General features: G+C 40.5%; 1 protein-coding gene across 2 annotated transcripts in view; it reads left to right on the top strand.

Moving 5' to 3' along the window:
- ANO6 (anoctamin 6) overlaps positions 1–15431 on the top strand; it is a 117633-nt gene that overhangs the window by 22335 nt on the left and 79867 nt on the right. The window lies entirely within an intron of this gene.

Genomic DNA, 15431 nt, shown 5'->3' with positions numbered 1-15431 from the left:
AAGAGGGTCTGCACTTAAAAAAAAAAAAAAAAAAAAAAAAACCAACAAAAAAAAAGAGAACCTCCTCCGTTTGGAAAGACTAAAGATGTAATGTGTTTGTTTTACTCTTATTAAAATATGCCCTGATGGAGTCGCAGCTTAATTTTTAAATAATTCCTTAATGCTACTAACATGATAAGGGAAATGTGTTTCAGGGATAGTGTGGCCTAGTCAACAGAACATCAGAGGTTTTCTTACTCTTACTGGGTTTTGAGAAAAGAGCAAGTTATTCACTCAAGTACAAGATTTTAAGTAAAAAAGTTGGCTACTAGGCATATGTTAGCTGGTAGGGAAAAAAAAACCCAGAAGAATCTCTTAAAAATTGGAAAAACCAGGAAAATATTGTCTAATTAGAGGGGAAAAAAATGAGTAGTTTTCTTAACTTTGGGATCAAATTTGCAAACATTTTACACACACACACACACGACTCACATTCATAAGATATGGCAGAATCAAACCATGAGCCCTAACTATGCAATGTGCTAAAAGAACAAGATATATTTTCAAGCAAATATTCCAAGAAACTGAGTACAGAATTCAAATATCTGCCTCCCTCGAGACCTGATGATTTAAGGAAGATGGGTATAATTTTATAATATATTTAAGATTACAATTTTCTAATTAGATATCTCATAGGCATCAAAGTCTAACCAAACAGTTATTTGCAATTACAATTTGGCTGATCATTTCAGTTCTCATTAAAATCTAGTTTCACAGCTTCCTGGAGATTTGGCATTGGTGACGCACACTTAGACATGGGTTCAAGAATAGCTCCCTGAGCTGGCATAACTCAGGTGCATGTGGAAATGATGCTCTTCAGCTCTGGGGCAGATAACACTTGGAGGAAGCAGCTTGCCAAACACTTGACCGAAAGGATAACCATTTTTGCAGCCCCTCTAGAAGTTGAGACAATAGTGACACATACAATATATCTTTTTTTAATTAGGCAAGGTTCTGGGCATCCTCTTAATTATGATAGACAGGCTATAGTACATATACACACCAAATGACAAACAGCTCTCGCTGCTGCTTACTTGTTTCCTTTGCAACTCTCAAAACAGAATTGTTGTGATTTTTGTGCTAGGCTATTTCAGATCTCAATAACTACCATCAGGTTAGAAATTTCCCAGAAAAGCACGCTGGAAAAAAGCAATCACAAACTATGTAATTTGACATGAGTTGCACATTGTTTCTAGTATCTTGTTGTTCATTAATGTCTAGAAACGTTGCTTGCTCTCCTCATATGGGGCACAATCCATGGTAGGCGTTATTATGCTTACAGGATTGTCAGTAGGCTTTGACTCTAGGGTCTTCAAACCAAAGTCCAGACCTTTAAGGCTTGATCTAAAGGAGTAATTCCACTAACTGGCAGTAGTAGCCGGCTACTATCTTCTGTGTACTTGCTACTACAGGACACACCACACATTTTACAAGCTTATTACACAAACACTTAGCGATAAATAACTTCACTTACTGATGCAATCCTGGAAACAGAACTACCCCCATGAGTAAATTTATTCATGTATATGTTTACTGGGCCAGGTACCATGAATGTTGTTCATAGTACTCTCCTCCATGGCTTATCTTCCAAAGCACAAGCTATTTGAGATTTAGGAATGGACAAAAGTATCATTGTTAATCTCTGAGTATGCACAGTGTGCCCAGCCATTGAATAGCATCATCATCAGTCAGATGAAGAGCCGGTAGCCTGCCGTCGAAGTAAAGCCGGGCACTCGTCAAAGATATGTGACATAGTCCGAAGTTGACTGTATCTACACGTGGGTCCCATTCAAAGAGATTGTTAATGATGGTATCATGTAGACCTGTCAATTGTGCTCTGGTCTCCCTCAGAAGTTTCTAGAATTACGGCTGCTTTCTTTGAATGGAGAAAGACTTAAATTAAATGTTTTGGGCAGGGTGGATTTGATTTAAATCAAATTGTTTAAATCCTGATTTAAATCTCTAGTCAGGAAGACTCGATTTAATCATGGATTTCTACATAAAAGTGCATTCTTGTTGGTTGTTATAACCTTAATCCATATTCTTCACAACTCAGAGATAGATGATAGATTTCATTTTTACAAGGTACACACTATAAATTTTTAATGTGATTTATTTTGAAAACTTTTCAGATTAGTTTTACAGCTATATCAGAAAATGAATAATTGTTTGTTTGATTATTTCATTTACCAAAGACAATTGAAGCAGATGTTTATGAAGTCACTGGGAGGTGAACTATCTCCAGTTCAACAGGTTAATCATTAATAATTGGAGGATTTTCTTGCCTGGCTGTATTAGGAGGAGAACATCACCAGACAGATATTTAAATTGTTTTATTTAACTAAAACAACAACGTTATGTATTCTGGATTTTTTTCTTCAATAGCAAACATATATTTTAATAAAACAAGCATATGATTTTTTGAATTTAGTTAAACGTTCAAGCTTTTTAAATCAGGGTTGTTTTGTTAAAATTGTTTTTAACTAAAATAGTTTAATGAATTTAAAAAATAAACAAACAAAAAAAACCCCAACTGTCAGCCAGGTCAACATGAGAAACTTAAAATATTGGCTTCGGCAGCTAACTCAGTCATCTAACCTTCATTTTCCTGTTTGTTCGTAATCTGGAAAAGAAAAACAAGCTTTCCTGCTTTTTCAGGTCCCAAACGATTTCTCAATTTAGAATGAATTTAGTCCAAAGAGAGAGTATTTTCTTTCTACACCGGTAGAAGAAGCTACTGCTGTTAAAAGTGAGATTATCACTTCAACAGTCTCTGAATCCAAGTGCTTAAGAGACTCCCACCCGTTCACTGATGTGACTTTCTTTAAACATCAGAAAACATATATTTCTTGACTGGTTCACCCTTAGCTCTGAAGTTTATTGTAGTTGGCATTATGGAGGGATGATTGCTGGATGCTCATGTAATAGCCAGCTCCTCCTCTTCAGCATTTAAGGTTTGACCCTGATACCAAGTATTGAGAATATTTGCTAGAAAGGAGCTGGGGATAGTGCTTGTCCCATTCATTTTTGTAATGCTTGTAATTTAACTCTATCATTGCATATTTCTCTTTTTAAGATCTCACTTGGTTCCTTCTAGAAAAGGAGTACTTGTGGCACCTTAGAGACTAACAAATTTATTAGAGCATAAGCTTTCGTGAGCTACAGCTCACTTCATCGGATGCATTGGTGGAAAAAAACAGAGGAGAGATTTATATACACACCGTGTGTATATAAATCTCTCCTCTGTTTTTTTCCACCAAATGCATCCGATGAAGTGAGCTGTAGCTCACGAAAGCTTATGCTCTAATAAATTTGTTAGTCTCTAAGGTGCCACAAGTACTCCTTTTCTTTTTGCGAATACAGACTAACACGGCTGCTACTTTGGTTCCTTCTGAATTTCAACAGCGTCAGCAATAAAACAGCTATTTCCCTGCATTTTGTTCGAGGCTACAGAAATAGGCTTCCAGGTACTCAGCATGTGTTCAACATTTCTCTTCAGCCCAATGTTGAGAACTTTAGCTGTGACAGTGCCATCTATTTTTTCACAATTTGTTCACAAACTGTCATCGGATTAGACCAGTTCTTGATATAGTGCTCAAAACAGTCCACTACTGCATTCCATTGCACGTCTTGTGGGAGAGTTAGCTTGGTTCCTCCCACTTTTTCAGAGCAGCTGCTGCAAGTGGTTGTTACGGAAGTATTTTTGCAATTTCAACAACATTAGCCTTTATTTCTGGAACACTGAAGTCTTTGGCAAGAAGGTGCATGAAATGAGCACTGCAACCGTATGTTATTAGCTTGGGACTCTCTCTTCTAAATTTCTTCTCATCTTGGATACATTTGCAGCATTGTCTGTGACCAAGCTGCGTACTACACATTTGAATTTTTTTTCACAGTTTGTTATAGCTTTTACTGCTACTTCTTGTAAGTATTCTCCTGTGTGTGTATTTCCTGATGTATCAATTCTTTCTGTAAGGAAGACATCCCCTTCTGTTGTCATACAAGCACACACAACAGGATCATTGTGGACATTGCTCCACCCATCAAGACTCAGGTTAACAATTTTACCCTCTAGACCTTTTGCACACTACTCAATTTCTCTTTCATACACTTTATCCAGCAATTTGCCCATGACATCTGCTCTCTTGGGTGGACTGTATCCTTATCTTAATGACTGAATCATGTTAATGAAGTGTGGGGTTCTCAATTATACAGAAAGGAGAGGTTGTTGCATAAACAAACTGGGCAATTTTTTCATCAATTACCTCTTTTTGTAATCTGCTGGTTCTAATCACAAATTTATCTATGGTTGTTTCTGGATGATGGAGATTTTTTTTTTCTTTTTGCTACAAGTGATGTACCGTGGCTGTGTGACCTACATGGTGTGACTAAAACACTATCATTGGCAGATAACTCTGAAACTATAGAAAATGATAGTGATCTTGAAGGTGGATAGTCTTCAGAATCCTGTATGTTAAGAATGGCTTCTCCTAAACAAAATAAGTGAAGGCAGTTATTTAATTATTATTACCATACTGCTCATTTAGTATTACTCATTGCATTCACTGTCACTCAGTACTACTTTCAAGGTGAAATTGTAAAAGGATGATCTGCCTATTTCAGCTATTTATTTTTATCGCAACTGCATCTAAATGATAGTACCATAGAGTAACAACTATATTTTTGCTCAAACATGAGAATGGAAGAGTAGTCCAGAAGGAAGACAGGCAGTCCTTAAGAAAGAAGTATGAAATAAAAAAGTTTACCAACCTGAAGATCCTGCATGTTCAGACATGTTCCTTTCATCATCTTCAATGCAGCTTCTTCCTGAAAAGGAACACTTCTCATGATGTTGTTTCATTCGGGCAACCAGGCCTTGCATTTCTTTGTTGCACTTCTTTGCATTTTGCAAGCATGCCTGTCTTACCCACAGGTAGAGGAACCTCATTAAAGTATTCCCAAACTGGGTCCCTCTTACAGCCTGCTGCCATTATAGGTTTTCCCTTCTAGTGAGAGAATGGCATGGTAGATCTCAAATCAATGAAGGCTACCCTCAGAAAGACCTCAATACTTCTGGAATATGCTGCTCAAACAGTTTCACTTTTGTTTCTACTGCCTGTCCTTCCCTTCTCACATTGATCTCCAGACTTCTTCTCCTTGTCCAGATCTATTCCACTCCCCAACAATCTTCTGTTCAATGAACTTTTTGAAACTTTGCACTTTAGAGAGAGGTAAGAGATTGACTCTGTGTACACAAATTGCGGAGGGACAATAGGCTTGAGGTTTGTTGTTAGCTTTTCCTGAGGCAGTAATTAAGGAGTGGTCAGTGCATTATTCTGACTGACAGTTCTGCCCAAGCTCCTTACTCACTCCCCCTCTTTCCCCACCTCACCCCCAACTGTGCTCTTGGGCAGTGGTTCTCAACCAGGGTACAAGTATCCTTAGGGTACTCACAGGTCTTCCAGGGGTTACATCAACTAATCTAGATATTGCCTAGTTTTACAACAGGCTACATAAAAAGCACAAGCGAAGTAAGTAGAACTAAAATTTCATACAGACAATGACTTATTTATACTGCTCTATATTCAGTACAGTGAAATGTAAGTACAATATTTATATTCCAGTTGATTTATTATATGGTAAAATGAGAACGTAAGTAACTTTTCAGTAATAGTGTGGTGTGACACTTTTTTGTATTTTTAATGTCTGATTTGAGGCAAGTAGTTTTTAAGTGAGGTGAAACTGGGGTGTATGCAAGACAAATCAGACTCCTGAAAGGGATACAGTCATCTGGAAAGGTTGAGAGACACTCTCGTGGGTATGGGCAAGGAAGAACCTTCCAGTTGTACAAAAGAGATAATGGACAAGAAACTAAAATACTTTAACCACTCTATAAAAAGACAGTAAAAGTGCATAATATGAATCTATAACAATATCAAATACTACCTCGGTCAGTTTTAAGAATTTAAGACAACTTTCAGCCCAATGTTTGAATGAAGAAATTCCTCAAATGAAGTTTACATTGGAAATTTAGACAGAACCCCAAATGTAGTGGCACAAAAGATTTTGTTTATAAATCTAATCATAGTCAAACTAAGAGAAAAAGAACGTCTGGCTGCCATGCTGCTTTCTCAGGGCTTATGTGTATGGCTCTACCAAATTCACAGCTGTGAAAAACATGTTACTGACTGTGAAATCAGACCCCCCCCAACACACCCTTGTGAAATCTAGCTATTGGGAGGAAGGGAGGGACTGGGCTGGGGGTGACCCAGCTGGGGGCTCCTGCTATTCCCCCTGCTGCTAGTTCCCTCCAGGCTCGGGAGGGATGGGACTTGCTCTTCCTCTGCATAACTGCTCTCGGGGGGATCAGACCCATTTCCAGGTACCTCTCCTGGCTGCAGCCCTGGAGCTTCCTGCAGCCACAGGAGGTGGAGGTGGGACTGATTTGCCCCGTGCTGCTGGGAATGCCCTGCAGCAGGGGGACATACCCAGAGTGGGTCTGATCTCCCCCAAGCCCTCGAGAGCAGCCGTGCACGGGGAAGAGCAGGTCCTGTCCCTCCCCAGCCCAGCCAGACTAGCAGCAAGGAGCTCCCAGCAGCAGGGGGGAGATCAGACCCGACTCCGCCTTCGGGAACCTCCTGCAACTGCAGGAAGCTCCGTGGCTGCTACCTTCAAGCCCAGCTCTGAAGAAAGTGCAGAAGTGAGGGTTGTAATCCCATGAGCCATCTGAAAAATGTGAAACTGACTAATTTCCAATCCTATGGCTGTGAAATTGACCAGAATGTAATGAAATTGGTAGGGCCCTACTTGTGTGGCTCTGCACAGGCTTCCGAACGTTTTTTTTCAAGTCATGCTCATTGTTTGCAAACTCCTTGCTTTTGAAAGAAGTAAGCAAAATATTTGTTAGATTAATTTACTGGGCCCTATTTTGCTATCAGTTTAATCAGAACTCTCTCTTGAAATCAGTCTGTAACCAAGCTGCAATCCATGTGTTACAAATTTGGAAATAAGAGAGATGTTCCCATTCAACTACAAGTGTTGGGCTTGATGCAGGAATTACCAAGTGAGATTCTATAACGTGGTACACAGGAAGTCAGACTGGATGATTATAATGACCTCTTCTGTTGTTTAAAAAAAAAAAAAAATCTATGAGTCAGAGTCACGCCCTTCAGCTAGTTGATTTTTTTTTTTTTCTCCCCCAAAATCCAATAGTATGCGTTGACCTCACTTGGTGTTCTGCTTGAAATATCTAATGGTGTAATATGACCAATATCAGGAATTTCAGCTAGTTTTCTGCCACCTGATGTTTTATCAGTATTTTTTAGCTGAAACTTGTAATAATATGTGTAAATAAAACAGTGATGAAATAAAAGACCTTCTTACTTAGATGAGAAACGATTCTGTGGAGCCTGGAGCTGGAAAGTGTGGTTTTTAACAACCTACCCACTTCCACAATTTTAATGAATGGATTATAATAGAAACAATAACTTTGGAAAGAGAAGCATTTTTGCTTTTTCAGGGACATAGTTATTTGAAACATCTCCCTAACACTTGATGAAAAGATCAAACCCAAGATATTTCAGATTATTTTTATACTATTAACTAATAGTTTCATAACACTCACAATATCTTATTTTCAATCAAAGTAAAATTGAATCCAGAGCAAAGCTGGCTTGTCTCATTTCTGTATTTTGTTTGTTTGTTTCATAGTACGGCACTGTGATTTAATTGTGTCTATCCTAACTTTCAACCTAAAGGATTTCTATCCTCCCTACCTCTTTTGGTTTCTTAGGGCTGAGTGGCATGCAGAGTCAAAGGCCAGATTTTTTTCCGCTACCAAGAGTCAGCGTGTGATTCTGTCTACCCTTTCCACCACTCTTTCTCCCCCCCTTCACCTCCCCAAGAAACTCTCAAAACATGAATTTTCCACATTTTCATGTTATAAATATTTTAATCAGCTACAGACTCACATTTACTCATGTTCTTTTACATTAGGTCTTATATTGCCTTCTGATCATCTTCCTGCCCATCCTGTGGGAGGGTAAAGTTACTGCTAGATTCTACAAATTGCACCTTTTTACTGTATTTCCTATGTGCTTTGATGTGTCTAAACTGCCTTACTGTTCCAGCCCTAGAAGACAGAAGTCAGCCATCTCATCACTATGGAATATGAAACGTGCATGTGTTGTTTAATGTACAAAAGAAGCCTTTGAGAGGGTTTCTAAGCATGCGTTAGAGCAGTGATACCTAAAGCCTCAGTGGTTCAGGAGCCGAATTAGCGATCAGCATTACCCAAAAGGGACACAGTAGCATGAATTCATTCACAGTAGTGTTTCATTTACTATAGTTAAAGCTATAATTTTGTTATGGAATCCGTGACTTCCAGCGACCTCTGTGACTTGAACCCACGGGAGCTGCAGGGTCCCCTACCTCCTGTGGTGGCTGAGAATTGCAGGGGCCCTGAGCTCCCAGTCACAGTGAGCAGCAGAGGTGCCCTGGAGCTTAGAGCCACCATGGGTGTCGCGGGGTGCCCAGGAGCTCAGAGCCACTGTGAGTGGAGGGGGTGCCCCAGAACTCCTGGCCGCTACGAGTGCTCCAGAGTTTGGAGCTGCTGCAAGCAGCAGGGATACCCCAGAGCTCTAAGCCATGTGTGGTTGGGGGACCCCACAGTTCTGAGCCTGGGCCCCCAAGGTGGCTGTGGGGACCCTACAACTCCCCATCTTGTTGTGCATATATTTATTCAAAGTTATGGATAGATCATAGGCTTTATTGCTCGTGACCTGTCCGTGATTTTTACTAAAAATATGTGCAACAAAATCTTAGCCTGTACTATAGTACAGTAACTTTCTCGCTTAACGTTGTAGTTACGTTCCTGAAAATGCGACTTTAAGCGAAACGATGTTAAGCGAATCCAATTTCCCCATTAGAATTAATGTAAATGGGGGGAGGAGTAGGTTCCAGGGAAATATTTTTCACCAGACAAAAGACTATATTATATATATGTATACACAGTATAAATTTTAAACAAACAATTTAATACTGGTACACAGTGATGATGATTGTGAAGTCAGAAGGTGGGATATTTCCCAGGGAGTGCCTTATGGCTAAATGATGAACTAGCAATCAGCTGAGCCCTCAAGGGTTACCCATTGTTGTTAATGTAGCCTCTCGCCCTACAAGGCAGCACGAAAGGAGGGAGGGGAGACAGCATAGCAGACAGAGAGAGAGACACACAGTGTGTGTGAGCGAGAGATGCACATTGGCCCTTTAAGTACGCTGACCCCACTCTAAGTCTACTGTCTTTTTAAGTAGATCAGCAAGTTGAGACAGAGGCTGCTGCCAGGAAGCTTCCTCTGTCTTGAGCTCTGTCATGTCCCCCCTCTGTCCCCCCCGCCCTGCTCTATGGAGATGGGGAGTAGCGGGGGGGGTACCCTGACATTAGCCCTCCTCTTCCCCTTCTCCCTCCCCTCTCACACAGCAAGAAGGAGGCTCCGGGGAGCAGCTCCAAGGCAGAGGGCAGGAACATCACATGGCAGTGGGGGAAGGACAGCTGAACTGCCAGCAATTGATACCTGCTGGGCGTCTGCTGTACAGGGAACTTAGGGAAGCGGGGAGCTGATGGGAGCTGCCAGTCCACCCTGGTTCCATGCTCGCACAGCTAGCCCCCATGGCTTCTCTTCCTGCAAGCAGTGGACAAAGCAGGCGGCTGCCAATGACATTGTAAGGGAGCATTACACAACTTTAAATGAGCATGTTCCCTAATTGATCAGCAACGTAACAATGAAAAAACGTTAACCGGGACAACTTTGTGAGGAGTTACTCTACTATATAGTCATATTTAAACTGTATGATGGAAAATATTTAGTTTATAAATGACTGATGAAGTGTTATTTTATCAACTCCAAGTCGTTAATAACATAGTAAAAGCATCCTGATTGGTTAATAACTTAGGTTAGTTAATAATTAAATCACATAGTGCTGCAAAGAGCCACAGGAGCCACATTAAAGTGCCACTTGTGGCTCCTGAACCTCAGACTGAGTATCCCTGTGGTAGAGTATCATCAGTGTTGCCCACAGCTGTGGGCTAGAGTGTGGCACTCTGATCTCATCTGTACATAGAGTCCTTGAGATCCTGCGCTGTCCCCAGGAGGAGCACTTGGGATATAGTCTCTACCAGTACTGTTCCTTGAGCATGAAGTGCAATGTGCTCACCCATTTGGATGGAGCATATCGCTCCTCCTAGTGTACCAGCCTTAATCCATGGGGTGGGGTTGGAAGGCATGATCCTGTCTCTGTCCCTGCCCCGCCCCTGCCCCATCCTTCTCCAGCTTCAAGGAGCAGGGGCAGGAAGGATGAAGCCGTCCCTTTGCTTGTTCTATTGTGTGAGACTGTTGTACAGTTGGCAGATGGTGAGTTCTTGCTAGCTCTGTAGATATGCAAGGCCTGCAATGCTTTAGCTCTGTATGTACCTCTGGGGCTGTGTACCCTGTAAATTGAGGTTTGCACTGGAAAAATGAATGATCCCAGCTGGATGCATTGCAGCTATTTTGTCCTCAACCCTGAGAAAACCATAGTTTTGCTGTTGGGTAGAAGTTGTCCATAGAGGAAGCTCACTCTTCTAAATCTGTTCACAATAAGAATTGTTCACATACAGCAAAGAAAAGAGCACTGAGACGGGCAGGGTGAAACATGATAGCCTTTCCACGGAAGGGCACATGGGATGTGTCCTGGAATTTTCTTTAGTTGCATAACTTGTCAGTCATGTCTTTATTTATACTGTGCTGACCTTGCAACAGCACACTTGGCCTTGTGACCATAAGACTTATTTGTGTAATCTCTGCACTTCATGGCTCTCAGAAGGGTTGTGGCATCTCTTGCAGCAGCACAATTGTTCACTGACCTGAGATGACTGTTATGTTACTCCTGTTTTCCATTCTGTATATTAGCTACCTGTAAACTAAATTGGCAGTATTGGCTTTTAAAGCCTGTAACATTGTTGGCGCTGGCTGTATTTCAGGCTTGCTCATTTAGCAGAGTATTGACTGATCATTGCACTCACACATTACCCAAAGTTTATGGTTTCCATCATTGACTAAGGTCATCAGACGATCAGGCAGAAGGTGGTGTAAAATTCTTTCCCAGTGACATCCATTGCCTTGATCCATCCCCACTTATAAAAGGCCTGCCATTTATCATTCGACTTTCCTTACCCCCCCACTCCTTCAGGGTGGAATTTTGTTTGATCACACTTGGCCCTGTGATTGTTTTATTCACATTTTCCAAATTTGTTTTTGTATGTTATGTTTTGGTTTCTTTTTGTTCTGTTGTACAGTGCACCCAGCACTCTGGCTGTAGGCAAAAATAAATTACCGTTACTGTTGTACTTGGTTGAACACTAATGGAAGGCTGTGAGCACAAGTAATCTTTCCTGTTGGTCCTTCCTTGCCTCCTCCTACCAAAAGGCAGCTTACATGCACCATCTTCAAAGCCACAGCTGTTTTGCATTAAGTTATCAAAACATAGCTAGGAACAAGCTGTAGTCATGGAGTTTCATGAATTATCAACAGGATCCAAAACCTTTTATTAATAGTGACTATGCAAAGCCAAAAATACAGCTTGGTTTTCAGGTATTAAGTTTAAATTTCCATTTAATTAGACACTTTGTACTGACTTTGAAAACCTAGCAAATCTGATATGCGAGTTGCTAAAGAGTAGTGTCAGTCACTTATCTCATAATACCCACACTTTAAAATGAACAAACAGTAAGGAGTGTATTTTATAGCTTCTACATGTATTCCACTAACCAAATTGCTTGATTAGGTTTAATTCTAGAGTTTTAACAAAGTTTCCCCTTTCTCAGGAATAATTACTGCTACATCACTTCTGGTCAGGGGCACCTCTAAAATGTTTCAATTTTGTTTGTTTGTAACTTACTGTTTAATTACATATTTAAAGATGCGAGGTGGGTGAGATAATATCTATTATCGCATCAACTTCTGTTGGTTAAAGACACAAGCCTTTAAACATGTGTAAGCTCAAATGCGGATATCAGTTTAATATACTTCCCATTGGTTCCCTATTGGCAACAGCTGACACAGTCATACATTTACATCCAAATATTAGAGTTGCAAAGTCAAGCACACAGAAGTTAGGAAGTGGCAGAGTTAAGTTAGTCTGTACTATGTTAATTCGGTCTTCTTTGTGCACATACATTATGATACAGTCTTTAACTATGTAATCACACTATTTTTCCCGCTAGAGGTCTGCCGCCTCATTTAATAAATTAGTAGTTAGTACAGTATTTTTTACCCTCAAAAAATATATGTCCTCCACCCACTTTAACACTTATTCAAATCCTGAACTGAATAGTAGTTTCCTCAAGGATGTTGGGTTTTTTTTGTTTTGTTTTTGTTTTTTAAACAGTCCTCTCTTTCTCTAGTATCTGAGGGCTTCCCAAAGAGTGAATGTAACTTTGTAATACCCCTGTGAAATCAGATGGCATCATCATCCCCATTTCACAGCTGGGGAACTGAGAGACAGAGGTTTAGGCCAAAATTATCATGTCTAGTACTTTTGGATGTCTGACTTGACACCTAGGGCCTGATTTCTCAGAGTACATAACATTTTTTTTATTATTTTATTGGAGCAGTGCTTTGAACAAACTTTAGTTGCGAGTCCTTAGCACTTCTGCAAATCTGACCTCAAGTGTCTCACTTTGAATATCTAGAAAATGAGAATCACAATTAGTCGCCACCTGGGACAAATGTTATTTAAGTGACTTGCCTAGCCCTAGCATCACATAGCAATTCTGGCAGAGGCAGGGCTAGAATGAGTTCTCCAGGGCAGCATTCCAACTGTCCTAACCGTAAAGCCATCCTTTCTCTTCCTTTAATGCCCTGCCTCATTCACAACATACTTTCCAGGCAGTGTCCACTGATTCTTCAGATACCTTTGAGGAGCAGCGGGTGCTGTCGGGGGTTCTCTGCTTGGTGTCCCCCTCCAGATCCCTGATTTTTCAACCTTTGACCTCAGTCCTGTTCCTGTTTTTGATTTGTTGTCCCCAGTACGTACTTGTGGCCTAGGTTCAGGGGCTTCTCCCCCTTTGTTGAAGGAGTGGGACTTCAGCTTTGGGCAGACTTAGGCCCTGTCTCCTGGTAACCACAGTAGGTACACACTTTCCAGCTTCTGGCACAAATGAGGTAGGGCCCTACAAACAACAGCCTCTTTCACTCTCAGCCCAGCTTCGTTCCCAAAGCAGGTGCATCCTGCGCACTTGCTTGTTGTGTGAAGCCGCTATTGCTGCCACTCCAGCTTCTGGAGCTGGAGGAGGGTGTGTGGAGGGTCTTCTCTCAATGCGCTGCTCTCAAGGAACAAGGCAGGCCTACGTCAACAGGAAGGATTTTGAATTTCCTAATCAGTTAATTCTATTATGCCCTAGGTTTGACCACACCAGATAACATCTTTTTAAACATGATTTGCATTGTTATTTGTAACAGGCTTTAAATAGTGTTAAACAGATCTTAAAACAAGCCATTTTCCTCATCTAGATTTGGCCTTAGTGATAGATGAAACTTATAATAATTCTTAAACACGTTGTAGGAGGGATAACTGGTTGGCCTCTAAAATGGGTCTTTACCATTGCAAAACTAATGGATCAGTTTCTGCTTTAATTTATTCCTTGTGCACCCAGTTGAGAGTGTGTGGTGTATAAATCAGTAGAATTTACTCTGGAGTTTCAATTCTGGTCTGAATTACCCCAGTGAAGATCTGGCATCAGCATTTGAGTTTCACTGCTGTTACTCTGGATTTATAGCAATGGAACTAATCAGACTCTGGCCCATGGTCCATTATAAACTAACATTGGGCCCAGTCAGCTCCCATTGAAATAAATGGGAGTTTTGCCATGGACTTCACTGGAAACAGAGTCAGGCCCTTTTGTTTTTCTGATGAGTCAGCTGCCTACAAACAGGCAGTTAAGAGCCTTTCCCAGCCTTTGGGCAGGTGGCCAACTTTCAAATCAAGGTTTGAACACAAGAATTGAGCAATAATTGGTTACTGAATCTCTAAACATCCCAGTCTCATGCTTTTTTAATGTACAAGCACTGCAGTTAGCATAATCATTTCCCGCATCTGTCACTTTATAACAATCAGCGAGTTTTCTTAAGAGTTACCTTGGCTCGGACCAGTTTCAGGCAACAGGGCTTCATACTGATGTTCTTTGTATTTATATTCCCAACACAGAACTGTCTTTGTCTTTATGGCTAGTCTTAGCAGATATTTTAGTTTTGGATTTCTAATCATCTGTTCTCAGTGCTCTGTTTGTACAGCTGTAAGGGGGGAGGGGGAATCCTTAAAAATAAGTCTTCCAAACAAAAAAGAGGAATCTTCCAAGACAGCCATTGCACTTCCTTTAAGATTGAGGAGTGTGTGGGAGTGTGTGACTACATATAGGTTGCATATTCTGAAACTAAAATAAACATTTATTAGGTGATGTAGATTAGTCTTTGGTTTAACAATACCTACACACATGTGGTTTGTGACTATGCTAACAACGTAATTTACCAATAGTTTAAAAGCCATTGCGGCATTACTAATTGCTATCTGTTTCTTACTCACCCTTATAAGGAGCTGTAAGTGACCATAAGGAGAGAATTAAGTTTTAATATTAAAAAAAGTGATAAGATCTTGTTAACTATAAATACTGCATACATAAGAGAGCCCATTAGAAAAAAAATCAATTCCTTTTTAATATATGCCCCTATATAAAGCGGAGCACAGGTTTTTAGTAGCATGTATTTTTAAGCTAAGACCTGCACAAATGTAGTGAAGCAAATAATGTAAGCTTCTGATAAATGAACATACATAAGGTCTCTTTATAATTTTTGATCATAATGTCCGGGCTCACAGGTGAGTTCTGAAAATAGTTTATCCCAGAGAACAACTGTTCTTGTTACCCAGACAGTATCTAACAATTGAGAAGATTGTGACAAATAGTGCGACGTCCATCTAACAAGGAGGAAAGAAGACTCCGTTACTTCTGGTGTTAATATTCCAACCCACCCTTCTTCCTCAGGTTTTTTGTATTTTTTGCCTTCTCTTGAAAGGTAAAAATCGTACCTCACTACTTCAGTATCTTTCCCCATCTACCCAGTCCCAAAAACAGACAGTAAGTTAAAGTATCTCATCTGTTGAACTGAGGAGTAGTTTTTGGTGGCTTTGAATTCAGAGTTTCACCTGGGACTTGAAAAAGTGTGTGTACTCTGGAACTCTTCCTTAGGTTGTCATCCCCTTCACCCCATCGTGTAACTTTGAAGCAAATGTTGAAGCCTTGGAAGCAAATGCTCCAGTTCCTACCTGTTGGGGTTGCCTGTGTGGTCCAGGCTGGCAGAATT

The sequence above is a fragment of the Dermochelys coriacea genome, chromosome 1 (assembly GCF_009764565.3).
Source record: "Dermochelys coriacea isolate rDerCor1 chromosome 1, rDerCor1.pri.v4, whole genome shotgun sequence".
In the NCBI taxonomy this organism is placed as follows: Eukaryota; Metazoa; Chordata; order Testudines; family Dermochelyidae; genus Dermochelys; species Dermochelys coriacea.
The sequence above is the reverse complement of the archived record's forward strand: the minus strand, read 5'-3'. Positions and strand labels throughout refer to the sequence as shown.